The sequence below is a fragment of the Epinephelus moara genome, chromosome 4 (assembly GCF_006386435.1).
Source record: "Epinephelus moara isolate mb chromosome 4, YSFRI_EMoa_1.0, whole genome shotgun sequence".
Lineage (NCBI taxonomy): Eukaryota > Metazoa > Chordata > Actinopteri > Perciformes > Serranidae > Epinephelus > Epinephelus moara.
Window position 1 is genome coordinate 42957328 of NC_065509.1, and position 13030 is coordinate 42970357.

General features: G+C 41.1%; 1 long non-coding RNA gene across 1 annotated transcript in view; it reads left to right on the top strand.

Moving 5' to 3' along the window:
* Positions 1-13030, top strand: part of LOC126389119 (uncharacterized) — a 332569-nt gene that overhangs the window by 31777 nt on the left and 287762 nt on the right. The gene's annotated exons all lie outside the window — the stretch shown is intronic.

Consider the following 13030-nt stretch of genomic DNA (forward strand, 5'->3'; position numbering starts at 1 on the left):
TGGAGGAAACCCACGCTGACACGGGGAGAACATGTCGGAGCACCTGGAGGAAACCCACGCTGACACGGGGAGAACATGTCAGAACACCTGGAGGAAACCCACGCTGACACGGGGAGAACATGCAAACTCCGCACATAAAGGCTCCCCCTGAGGTGACAGTGCTAACCACTGCATCACTGTGCCACCCTACTTTGTGTTACTTTCCCCAGAATGAGGAACTCTCTGGTTAGGGTTAGAATAAAAACATGATTGTTTGACTCAATGTTCACACAGGAGGCAAACACCGGGCTCCTGGGTGAAAGTCCGGGGTTTGTTGGACCCATCCACCTCCCCTCCCACCTGCAACTACAGCAACTTTCTACAGCAACTTTCCATTTCCTTAAATTACATTGTTACCAGCGGCATTTCATACTGACACTTTAAACTGACGTTAAAACATTGACGTGATGATGGTGCTCTGAAAGATCAGAGGATCACTACAGTTATTACAATTCATCCAGAACATGAACATGCACTCACCAAATCTCATGGCAATCTACCCAATAGTAGAGACATTTTTCTCAAAGCCATCAGTGTGAACCTCATGGTGGCACTAGAAGACAGAGGATCACCAAAGTCAGGGGGCGCATCATCTGGGGACCATGACAGTCTAAACCAAACTTCACACCAATCCATCTGATGGTTGAGATATTTCAGTCTGGACCAAAGAGGTGGACGGACTGACCGAAGGACGAACCTTTAACACGGCTATAAAACCAGATCCACTGATCCTGCTGATCGCAGCACAGTTACTCCAGAGCCTTCAATATTATCAACTTCCAGCAGAGCTTCATTATTTATGCTCTACATTTCACACACACACACACAAACCTCTGGAGGTTAATCTAATTTGTAAACTGCGTGTGTGTTTGAGCAACCAATTTGTCACTCTTTCATACTGCAAATATTTCATTAATTGTCACAGCTTTGGTCTTTTTTTCATTTCATTGTTCTTCTTCTGTCACACTGAACCAGAAGCTCTAATTCATATTCATTTCATATATTTTTTATTTGTACATTCCCACTGTAGCCGCCGCTCCCTCCTTCTGTGGTTTCCTGTTCCTGTTTGTTGCTACAACAAGCCGATTTCCCCTCAGGGATCAATAAAGTTTCATCTGATCTTATCGATAGATGTTTACTGTCGGTGTCTAATTAATTTGGCTCGTTAGCAGCAGGTAGCCGCCGCAGATTACAGATTACAGTCTATTCATCAAAGCGGGGTGAGACGAGCCGGCTGAATGTAAAACAGCTTCCTGCTGAAGAGAGAGAAGCTGCTGGGTTGAGCTGTCTGTCCTCCTCCTGGACGACCTTTGACCTCCAGGTTCTTCCTGCTGGACTCAGAGGTCAAAGGAGCAGCTCACCTGGGACGACTCGCACATTCTTAGAGAGTCCTCTTGTTTCTTGTATCATCCAGATTCAGGTGAGAACATGGAGATCAGGTTTACCCCCATGTGTCCAGTACACAGAGGGGTCCAGGGTGTGTTTAGCTTAGCTTAGCATAAAGACTGGAAGTGGAGGGAAACTGTTAGCCTAGCTCAAAGAGGAACAAAAGATCCAGAACAGCCTCTCAGTAGTTTTTATTAAAGTGCACTACATGGCCAAAAGTATATGGACACCATTGTCAAACTGATCAGTAACTGTTGCTCTGTCCAACACATCCTCACTGCGACCTTGTCACATGTCCACGTTTGGTCATGGACTTTCCACGTCCACATATGACGTCCAAGGTACCCTGGGTGTGTTGGTTGTTGACGTTCTGGGACGCCGTGTCAACTTCAGCCTGTTACATGCATTGTCTGTTTTCAAAACACACTTCTGTTTTCACAGGAAATGTACAGTTTGCATACAGTCTCTTTCAAAATAAAAGCACACACGTGGTTCCATTTAGGAAAAAAGAACAAAGTTTGGCTTTACAATCTTACAGGAAGTGAAATAATAATTATCATTATGTCTTTTCAAATACACCTCTGCTTTCACAGGAAATGTACAGTTTCTGCTCATTAAATGCGTACAGTCTTTTTCAAAATAAACGTATAGCATAAGTGAACACCTCATTTTTACGTTTATTTTCTTGTGCAGCAAAAGCACATGGTTAGGTTTACAAATAAATTTCATGATTTGGCTTAAAATAAGTTACTAACATAACACACTTTTTTTTTGCCACAGAATCTGCAAACCATGTGCCCAGTCTGATGTGGAAGAAACTGACTGATCTGCACAGAGTCCTGACTGCAGCCCTGTCCAGCATGTGAGACCTGACTGGCTGAGAGGAAACATCCATATTGGACAATTCTGCAAAACTCTAGATTACATTAAACTATTTTTATGTCCAGTGCCAGTGTTTATAAAATTCTGTCTTTTTAAAATATCTGTTCATGCACAGAAACTCCTCCAAACCCTTTCTTTCCACCGAAACACTGACGCTGGACTAAAGTTGTGAGGTGCAGAACAGACGCCTCTCTGTCGCTCTTGTGTCTGAGTGAAGTCAAATCTCTGCAGCAGCTTCTACATCTGGTAAAATGCCTGAGAGTTCAGGGTGTGTCCACATACTTTTGGCCGTGCAGTGTGTTGGGTCACGCGGGTCCATCAGTCCGCAGGTGTCTGGAGGGAAATTTTTTAATAGCGTTTCCTTCACGTGACTCATCTGTGCGCTGAAATTACAAATCATTCCCCGAATTCCTCATTTGGGACTCTTTATTTTTTTGCCGTTCTTTCACATATTGTGCCATTGAATTACTTCATTCATTCCCTCGCATTAATAATTCAATAATTCAGTTCAATAATTAATATTGTTATCAGCGTCTTTCCATTTGTCCCTGCCCCCTCGACACCTTCGCTGCGGACCACTTGGATTAATGCAGTTTAACTTTGTTGAGACTCTGATTGGATGTTTCTGACAGACAGGCTCTGTGGGACTCGTCGTGAACTTCTCTCCTGAACCACACTCTGTTTTAAACCAATGAAGCAGAAGTACACTTTCTCTCTGCTTTATGATTAATGATGATTATCAGCGCAGGATTATAAAAACTCTTGTTGTTTTCACAGCAGGATAATTAGCTCCACTTCCTGTCTGTGTGTTTCCCGCTCACATGTTGCTTCAGTCCGTCTGTCTGCAGCTCTGACATGTTGCTTCGGTCCGTCTGTCTGACAGCCAGACGAACCACACAGGAAAAAACCCTCCTGCACACTTCAGATGATAAATAAGAGGACTCCAGGTCAGATTTTGTTCCCTAATTGCATTTAAAATGCAGAAAGTAGAGATGAAGACAAACGAAATTCACTTTCTTCTTTTCTTTTCTCATGTTTTCCATTAATTTCTGTGACAGGCTGCTGCTTTATTATTCTTTATGAGAGGCTGTAATGAATCAGTGCCTCCAGTGAAACAGCCGGGTACTGCTGCTAAAACTAGCCACCAGTATTATAGCCAATGTACAGGGATGTAACATGACGAACACTTTATTTATTCTGTAAAACTCCCAGATGTCTGCACCTTTTGTTTTCATGTCACATTTTTAGTTTCTTCTCAAACACATTTGTTGTGTTTCTCTTGTTTGCTCACGTGATAAGTGACAGAAATAATTTCATGGAGAGTAAAAAACGAGAGCATCAAACTTCACAGCTGACCAGTCACAGTCACCTGCAGCCTCGACCCCAAACTCCACCCTGTGACAGTCGTGCAGGACGCTTGTTTCAGCCACCGTTCGACAATCCACCAACATGCATCAAACGAACGTCATTCGCCTGATGCATAAACGCCTCCTTTGTTTTCTGCGTTGACCTTTAAAATGAGAAACTGTAGAGACGTTCAGAAGTGACAGAGAGACTTCAGACTCAATCACAGACCTCGACTCGTCTGGGCAGTTTTATGTCAACGTTCTCCATCATGTTCCTCAAACAACAAAACGCAGTGCTGCAGTTTTCAGATTCATCCAGTCTGGAAACAAAAAGCTGCGTTAAAGTGGACGAAGGCCAAAACAGAGAGATAAAGGATGCAATTTTTATTCCCTCCAGGATTTGACAGGCTTTTTTGTGGAATTGTTGCAGCTGAAAAAAAACTAAATTTCACAGCAGCGTTTCTAAAAAATTGTAATTCATGTTGTTATGTACTGGGGTGTTTTGTTTTTTGCAATAAAAATGCAAAAATAATTCATTAAATCGATTAAGGCACTTTGCTCAAGTGAGAATAAAACCACACTCTTCTGAGTTGGTGAGTTAAACACGAACGTCGCAACTTATCAGCATATTTAACCCTTTCATACATGGATTAAGTTTTTTTTCCAAAGTGTTTATATTCCTCTTCAGGCATGAAAACAAAAATTTGAAGTTCATTTTTTTTAGCATGTATTTTTCAAGACATTTTTTACATGTCCCAATGGGTGGACAGCGTGTGTTTAAGTTTTCACCTGAAGAATTATAAACCAATTAAAAACATTAATGTATTATGTGAAACTATAGAAATATATATTTTAATGCTGTTAAACTAGAGTGTTCACATATTTTGATTTACTCCAATGCTTGTGCAAAAGCATTCAACCTTGCCTCCGACTCCTCGGCCTCTCCCCTCTTGTACCCTCCTCCCTCATTCAGCTCCTCCCTCTTGACTCCTCCATCCACCTCCTCCTGTTAAACCATTATTTTCAACGACCGTTTTCTACAAAAATCTTGTCAAAATATTGTTTCTGCCACAAAAATTGCAAGTTACATCTTGATAATATAAATTATTTTATGTACAGCTCAAAAAGTCGCTGCAGATGAAGTACAAATTCGCAGGAATGGTATTAATTGTCGTTAAAATATAGCCAGTGCAGTGGACAGATGATTAATTGTAAATTCCTCTTCCCAAGATAAATCAATACATGGAAATTTTAACAATTATATTTCTTCTTAGATGTAACTTGATGTTGACAGATTTTATTTACCTGTCAGGGTCTCCTTATTATAGTAGATCTGGTGATAAATTCCTGAGCTGCACAACATTTCCTGCGTCCCGTCGGCCATCTTGGTTTCCAGAAATGTATGTTGCACTTACAGCACCTGGCCAGTGGGTGGCGGTGTACAGCAAGACACACTGGGATCCACTGTAGTGGCTTACATGCAACTATAGCATCAAACCCCCGGCACATACAAGAACATGGCTTTGAAATATCAGTCCCCTGTAGTGACCACTATGACTCTGATTCTTGCAGCAGTAGATGTGGAGCAGCAGTCTCTGTCATGGTGATGTGTCTCGTCTGTTGTTGACGTGTTTAAGTTAAGTCTGCTGGGCGTGGGATATGAGTGAGGAAGACTGTGGTGAGTTCTGTCTGATCCTCAGTGCCTCACGTCTCACGTCTGCAAAACGTCATAATGTTAACGTCCGCACAGCATTAAATTCTAACGTCATTAGGCCCCGATCACACAGAAGGCGCGCTGCCTTTTTTTATTTTGACTGAATGCCACTCGTAAATAAAAACACTTGCTGCGCCTTTTTATTGTTGCCAGGCAACCACGCCATCACCTCCTAACCCTAACCTTCCTGTGTAGGCCTAATCAATCTACTGTTGATTCATTTCTTCATTTTTCCCCCAGTAATCAGTGTGTAGCTGCTGCCATGTTGAGGCAGAGGGTGCTGTCTGTAGCTGTGGTTGAGGGTGAGAGGCTGTCAGCAGATAAACAGAGATCTGTGTGGGTACATGAGACCCTAAAAAAGAGGCTGGATCATGGGGAGTACCACCAGTTGGTCCAGGAGCTTCTCCTCCATCATGGACGTTTACAGTACTGCACTTATCTGCTGTTTTCTATTGAGATGGTGCTAACTGTGGTTTGTAAAGTCATATAGCTCTGGGTATCCAGCAACCACTACCACCAGTTTCTCCTCCATTGTTCACCAACTGTAAACTTGTTGTCGTGACCACCACAGAAGCCCCGCCTCTCAAAGCATCTGATTGACAATGGGAAAAATAGATAACGTGGGGTGCGTTTTTCCAACTGGAGGAGTTCAGAGCACTCCGGCAAAAACACCAGGACCCTAGAGCGCAGAAACAGAAGGCGTGATGTAATTTTTACATGACTATGTAATACAGACGTGTGGTGCAGTGGGCAGCGTCTGATTTGTTGGCTGATGGCAGTCTATGCTCGTACTGTAGGTAGTGAGTGTGTGGGATCGTGAATAGCAACAACTCTGTGTAGGAACTGTATGTATAACTGTTTTGCACCTTTTAACAGGCACCTAAGACAAATTTCTTTCAGGACAATAGAGTCTGTGTTATCTTATCTTAGCAACACAAAAAGCTTCATTCTCATTAAAACAATTACAAAATGCCACCTCCAGCTGCTTAAATGCTGTCTGTGTGATCAGGGCTTTAAACATTTAAAATATCCTCAAACCGATTTCCATTCTAACAAAAATTTAACATCTGTCCAACGTATTCCTGACGTTATATTAACGTCCAGTTCGTCCAGCAGGAGCCAATAATAACGAGGACCAATAGGAAAATATGATGATTGGTCAAATTTGCAGAAAAGTTGCGGTGATTGGACAAAACTGCCAGATCGTGAAGAATTCACAGAGTTTGGCTGGATTTCCATTAATTGTTGAGATGGTGAAATCCAGTGAAAGATTCTGACTGATTGGAGCATCACTACAAGTTTAGTATTTTGTGTGGATGTATTTGTGTGTATGGATTTGGGGATGTATTCTGTTTTCTTTTTACTATTTTAATTTATTATAAATCCTCCTGTGGACAGGTGTTGCAAATTAGTGTTTCACTACAAACACTAAAAACATCTGGTTCTTTTGCATAAATGTACAGTTCTGATGCTGCTGTGATTTCCATATCTGATAAACTAAACTGAAATAAAAAAAATAATTTGAATAATGCTGCAAAAATACAACATGCATTATAACTGTGTAACCTGTGGTTTGACTTTGTATTAGAATAATAATAATTAATATAAACATATATACGACCAAAGGAGCATGTTTGTATCAATGGTCAGTTTAATTAAAATAAAGATAAGAAAAGGATAAATGAAAACGTATCAAACACACACAGGAGGGAACAAAGTGTGTCTCAGTATCAGTTTTATGAATGAGAACAAAATAATAAAGGACAGAACAAGTTGTTTGTGACCAAAAGGGAACTTTTAAGTGTGTGAACGAACTTCGTAAGTGCGATTATGAATGTGAGTGCAGCCGAGCGGAGCTGCAGAGGACAGACAGAGAATATTGATAAGGATATTACAGCTGATCAGTCAGGGTCCACGCAGGCCGGAGGGTTAATTACTGAGAGCGATGCTGGGAGACAAAGTCGACCGCAGAGGTTTAAACTCCTCTGGAGACGAACCTGCCGCTGCATGTCTTCAGGAAGACGACGAGGAAAACAAATGGAGGAAACAGACAGAGACTAAATGGTATCGACAGCACTGTTTGCTGCTTTGTTTTAACTCTCTGTCGGTGCCAGACGGATGGGGTTTGGTATCAAAAACACTGACGGGAACGTTGGCTGATTTATCTGAGATAAAATCTGATTTAATGTTGGTGGTGTCTGTTTAAAGAGATATTTATTTTCATCTGCAAACAAACCATGATGCTCATTTATTTTATTTGTTTTAGTTTAAAACTGCTTTCTACTGTGTTTCACTTTACCTTTGGTGAGGAGCGGCACTCAGCTGTGAGGAGACGCTATAAAGACACATTTTTATGACGTATGATAAAGTTGTATCCTGACAAATAGTTTTTGGTCTTTCTGATGAGCACAGAACACAGTTAGAGTTGGCATTGGAGTACCAACTAACCCAGCTCAACCAAGGGCCGTTCATCAACAGTTGTTTTAAAGTCATTTGATAACTGCAAATTTCATCTGGAGTTTGCACCATTATGTGACACCAGCATTTGAAAAGGATGAACATATAAGCCTGTTTTACACTGCCTCACCAACCCGGGAATTTTACACCATTATTACGTCAGAGGAAGTAACAACGCCAAAACCATGTCTGTATAAACGGGACAGCCAGCAGGACCAACACATTCTCACTGTGACCTCATCGCATGTCCACGTTTGGTCATGGACTTTCCACGTCCACATATGACGTCCAAGGTACCCTGGGTGTGTTGGTTGTTGACGTTCTGGGACGCCGTGTCAACTACAGCCTGTTACATGCATTGTCTGTTTTCAAAACACACTTCTGTTTTCACAGGAAATGTACAGTTTGCATACAGTCTCTTTCAAAATAAAAGCACAACGTTGGTACAGCCCTGCGAATTGATGTTTTTTCCCTTCAACAACAAACACACATGTGGTTGTGTTTTGGCTTTACAATCTTACGGGAGGCGAAAACTGACCTTCCAGGTGAAAGTCTGTGGTTGTTCAACAACCACTCCCACCCACCCTACTTTCCCCCTTAACTTCCGTTGTTGTCCTGCTGTGCTTTTCGCTGCCGCCGCCAGGCATCGTTAAAACAATATTGGCAACTGGCTGCTGGACGTCACTTACCAAGCACCAGGTTTCAGTGACTTCGAGGTGAGACTGGGTTGGCAGGACAGGATCACAGGAGGCACAGGTGTGAGCTTTTGATGACATGTTACATGTGCAGCTCATTGCAGGAGATTTAAAAAAGTAGCTGTTAGCAGTTAGCAGCTAAGTCAAAGAAGAAGAACAGCTGATGAAGATGTCCAGAAAGTGTGAAAACAGTGAGATCTGTGAGCGCCTCGCCCTCTGAGCAGAGTACGAGATCAGCCACTACGGTAAATGATTGTTATTGACATGTTTGGCATTGTTATTGTTTATTAAGCACTGCTGACACTGCGTGATGTCACACTAGAGGCTGGCGCTGTTGAGTTACATGTTACGCCCGTCACCCCTCTTTTGCTTCCATGATGATGGCATACTGTCTAAAATCACACACTGGAGCAGAGTGATGCCGCTGTTGTTTAGTTCTGTGTAAAAATACAAGGGGGGCGTATTCGTAGTGGGATATATCGACAGAAATGGAGAATAATAAATAAGTATGTTTTCTATAGTGTATAATCACCTGAAAATAAGAATAGTTGTGTTTTTGTTACCTCAGAATGAGCTGTTTATATCTACACAGGGAGCAGGTCCTTGTCTACAGAGGTCACCATGTTGCACCGCCATGTTTCTACAGTAGCCCAGAGTGGTCAAACCAAACACTGACTCTAGATAGAGACATTCATGTTTTCGTATTTTCGCGTCAGCCACCATTTTAGCAACCTCTTTTTGATGTTCAGCGTCGGAAAAACACTGACTTTTTTAACCTGAAATTGTTTTATTCAGTGCTTTTATTGGTTTTAATGACCTGGTCTGTTTGTTTGGAGAGGAAGAGACCTCTGTGGATAATTCAGCACCTCCTGAACAATGAACGCTGAAGGAATTTTAACCAGGAGAAGTTGGAGCTGGTTGCAATCTGCAGTCCTCACTAAATCTCCCTTTATCTCACACACTGGACCTTTAACTCTCTTCTGTGAGTACAAACCGCTCCAGAGATTCACACACAGTAATTACATTAGCAAGCAAGCTAAGGAGCTCCTATCAGACTGTTAGCAAGCTGGTTAGCTTATATGAATATTTTTAGTTCATATTGTCATGACAGGGTGAATAATCCTAAATCAATGTGTGGAATTACCAGAAATAAAAGCTTATGTGCAGTGCTGGATGAAACACATTCAGCACTCTGGACAGAAAAAAATATCTTGTATTTATTACTAACAAAAACAGGAGCTAACGACAAATAAACTGAAATAAATAAAATGGTGCTGACTGCTAGCGTCAGATCGTTGGATCATTTCCGCCTCATGTCCGAACAAACATACCTGTACGTTTGAAACATTTCTTCTGGCAGCGTGATCATGAAGCGGTGCAGAACATCCTCCAGGAAAATAAAACCACCTTTTGTCTGTTGTACAGTATCTGTATGCACGTCCTTCAGAAAACGGCTGAGCTCATTGTGACAGCTTCCACAGCAGCAGCGACACGTCTGAGTATAATGGAGAGAAGTCGAAAGGAAACTGAGACAGTCTGAAAGGAGTTCATGTGCTGTTATAACAAAAAATACTGATAAAAAATCCTTTAATTTGACCAGCAAAGGGCACAAACATTCAGCATGTCTGTTTCATTTCCTGGAGATAAAAGCAAAGAGCAAACGCAAAAAGAAACACAAAGAGAGATTATCTGTTTTATACCAGGCACAACACTAAACCACTGGACCTTGTGGACCAACGAGGAAACTAATCTGATTAAAGAACACAAAAACAACCCCAAAAAAGTCAAACAAGCCCTCTGACCTCAAACACTGCAAAATTAATGTGTAACGATCAATGCTGTAAATGAAGAGGGCTCAGGTGTGACACAGAGACACAGTAAAGGACGAGGGTTCACCCAGAAGAGTCCATGCTGTGTGTGTGTGATGCAGTGATCAGGAATGTAGTGGTAAATAAAGGGTGTGTGAACTCTGGGTAACGAGCCACAGCTATGCTCGTCATCCCTCCCAGCTCTGTGATCTTCACGTCTCTGTAATTAACCAAAACTACAAACTGCTATTTACACAGACCTCGATTAATGTGGAGGCAAATAGATTCAGTAAATATTGCTCAGAAATGTCAAGCAAAAAGAAATAAATCTTCTAACAGACTGTTATTAAACCCTTTAATGTCCACACCAAGACATAAAGCAACGGGAGAGTTTTGTCTTTGCATTTTTTATTTTCTTGGAGCAATAATAACTTCTTTTTTTTCTTTTAACGGACCCCATAATTTATTTTTTAAATATAAACTGCTACCGAATAGTTCAGAAGTCACTTCATGCTATTTGTGACACAGAAAGAAAGAAAAAAAAATCCAAATTACCAACCAAATACTGTTATAATGCTTGTAATATGTTAATATACCAACATAGACTCTTTAACTGTTAGTAAACAGTATGACTTTTTTTGGTGGGCGGGGCTTAGCTGGAGGCAAAACAACTCTCCACAGACATTAGCTAGCGCTAGCTAGCAAGTTCTGTTGTCTTGTTTTAGACGATGGAGGAAGATGACGTGAGTGGTGCGTTCAGAAACACTCATTCTGAGTGGCAGAGCGCACTCTGGACACTGTGGAGACGGAGCCTCATTCTGAGTGGCAGAGCGCACTCTGGACACTGTGGAGACGGAGCAGCAGAGCACCGAGCGGAGTGAATGTGTGATTAACTTAACCGTTGGTTCATTCATGTAGAAATATAACGCTCCGTTTCTTCCACCAACAGGGCTCTCATTTTAGTGTAGAGCGTCAGACTGAATTTACCAACGCACCATGTCAGGTCACTCACTCTCCGGGACCGCCAGTGTTACTTGAATAAGTAAACACTGACCAACGGGACCAGACTGGCCGACCCGTATGCTCTCACTCAGTGGATGGATGATGTCACAGGAAGCCAATCTTACAAAGGAGGACCACACTTGTTTGTTTTGCTATGGAAGCTAACGTTAGCTAATGTGCTAAAAAGTTAGCGTTGCAGAGAAATCCAATATTCCTCTTAATCCCTCCCCAGTTTCTGATGAGGTGGACATGATAACCCTTAATACACATAACCTTATTCATCCCTACAACAGGAAATACTTTTCAACTTTTAACTTTTAGAAATCTAATATGTCAAATATTCTTTTAAGTACATGGGGAGAGACTTCTGATTTTTATTTTGGCTTAGGGGAGGGGCATACAATTTTAAATGGTTGTATTTTATATTTATTTTACAGCTGAATTTCCAATTTCCGAATTTTGGCAATTTTTGAAATTTTGTCAATAAATTTTGGCATTTTTAAAAAAAAGAAAATATCCCTTCCAAACCTGCCCACGTGTTTTAAAAACAGAAATTACCATTGGATTTTCAAAATTTCCAACGATTCTTGAACACATTATGCGGAACAAAAACATAAACCGTTTGCATGAACTAACCAACATGCACAAATAAAAAGAGACTTCAAATCCAGGATTTTATCTTGACCTTTTTTCTTTTTCTTTTTCTTTTTTACTTTTTACTAGATATTTGTATTTTTACTTTATATATATATATATATATATATATATATGACAAGTCACACCCCAGCAATCCCCCTCCTCGGATAAATACAGAACAGTCCCTTAAAAGATATGATGGGTAAATATATCAATTTGTGCTCCTGAATTTATAATTTGCATGCACAAACTGGTACTCAATAAACTGTGTACACAAATTCAGAAAATATATATAATATATATATATATAAATTTTAACACAGTTAATAGATGTGATGGATAACACAGTGTTTAACCAGCAAATCTGAACAACATCCAGGTTTCTCTGAGTGATCACCTGCACAAAATAAAATGTCAAAAATATATAGGCATAGGCTATTTCTAAAAAAAGTCACCCCCTTCCCATGGTAAATAAAGAACATTCCCTTAAATAAAGTTTTATTCTTCTTGTTTCCAGCTCAGCCTTTTCACTTTTAATCACTTCAGATGTTTACTCATTAAATACAGAAAATACTTGACAGGATGTTTTTTTGTTTTTTAACAGCAACAGTAATGTCTGTCCTTTAAAAAAAGCCAAAGCTGCGATAATTTTTTAAGACTGCCTCTTAATTGTTTTTGAATGATGTATTTGGATTAGCTCTCTAAGCAGTTGCAATGAAACTGAGGCGGCCATATGCAAGAAAACATAATCCATATGTGTTGTGTGTAATATCACAGTACAGTAAGCTGCTTTGGATAACAGCTTCCCTCCACCACAAGCTGCGCTGTGTTCATGGAACACACACTGCTGTAATTACGGCCATGATGTCGACACTTCTGCACTATACAGACTCCATCTTTTGCCTATATGTCCCCTGCTGTCTGCGCTCCACGGTGGCGGGAAAAAACACAGTAGAAGAAGGCGAGGAAGAAGCCTGAGTGAGCTCGAGCTCTCTGCCTCGCTCCTGTCACGTGCCGCTTCTCGCCTGTAGGTGGCGCTCAGAGCGCGAGAGACGGCCGCTTTCC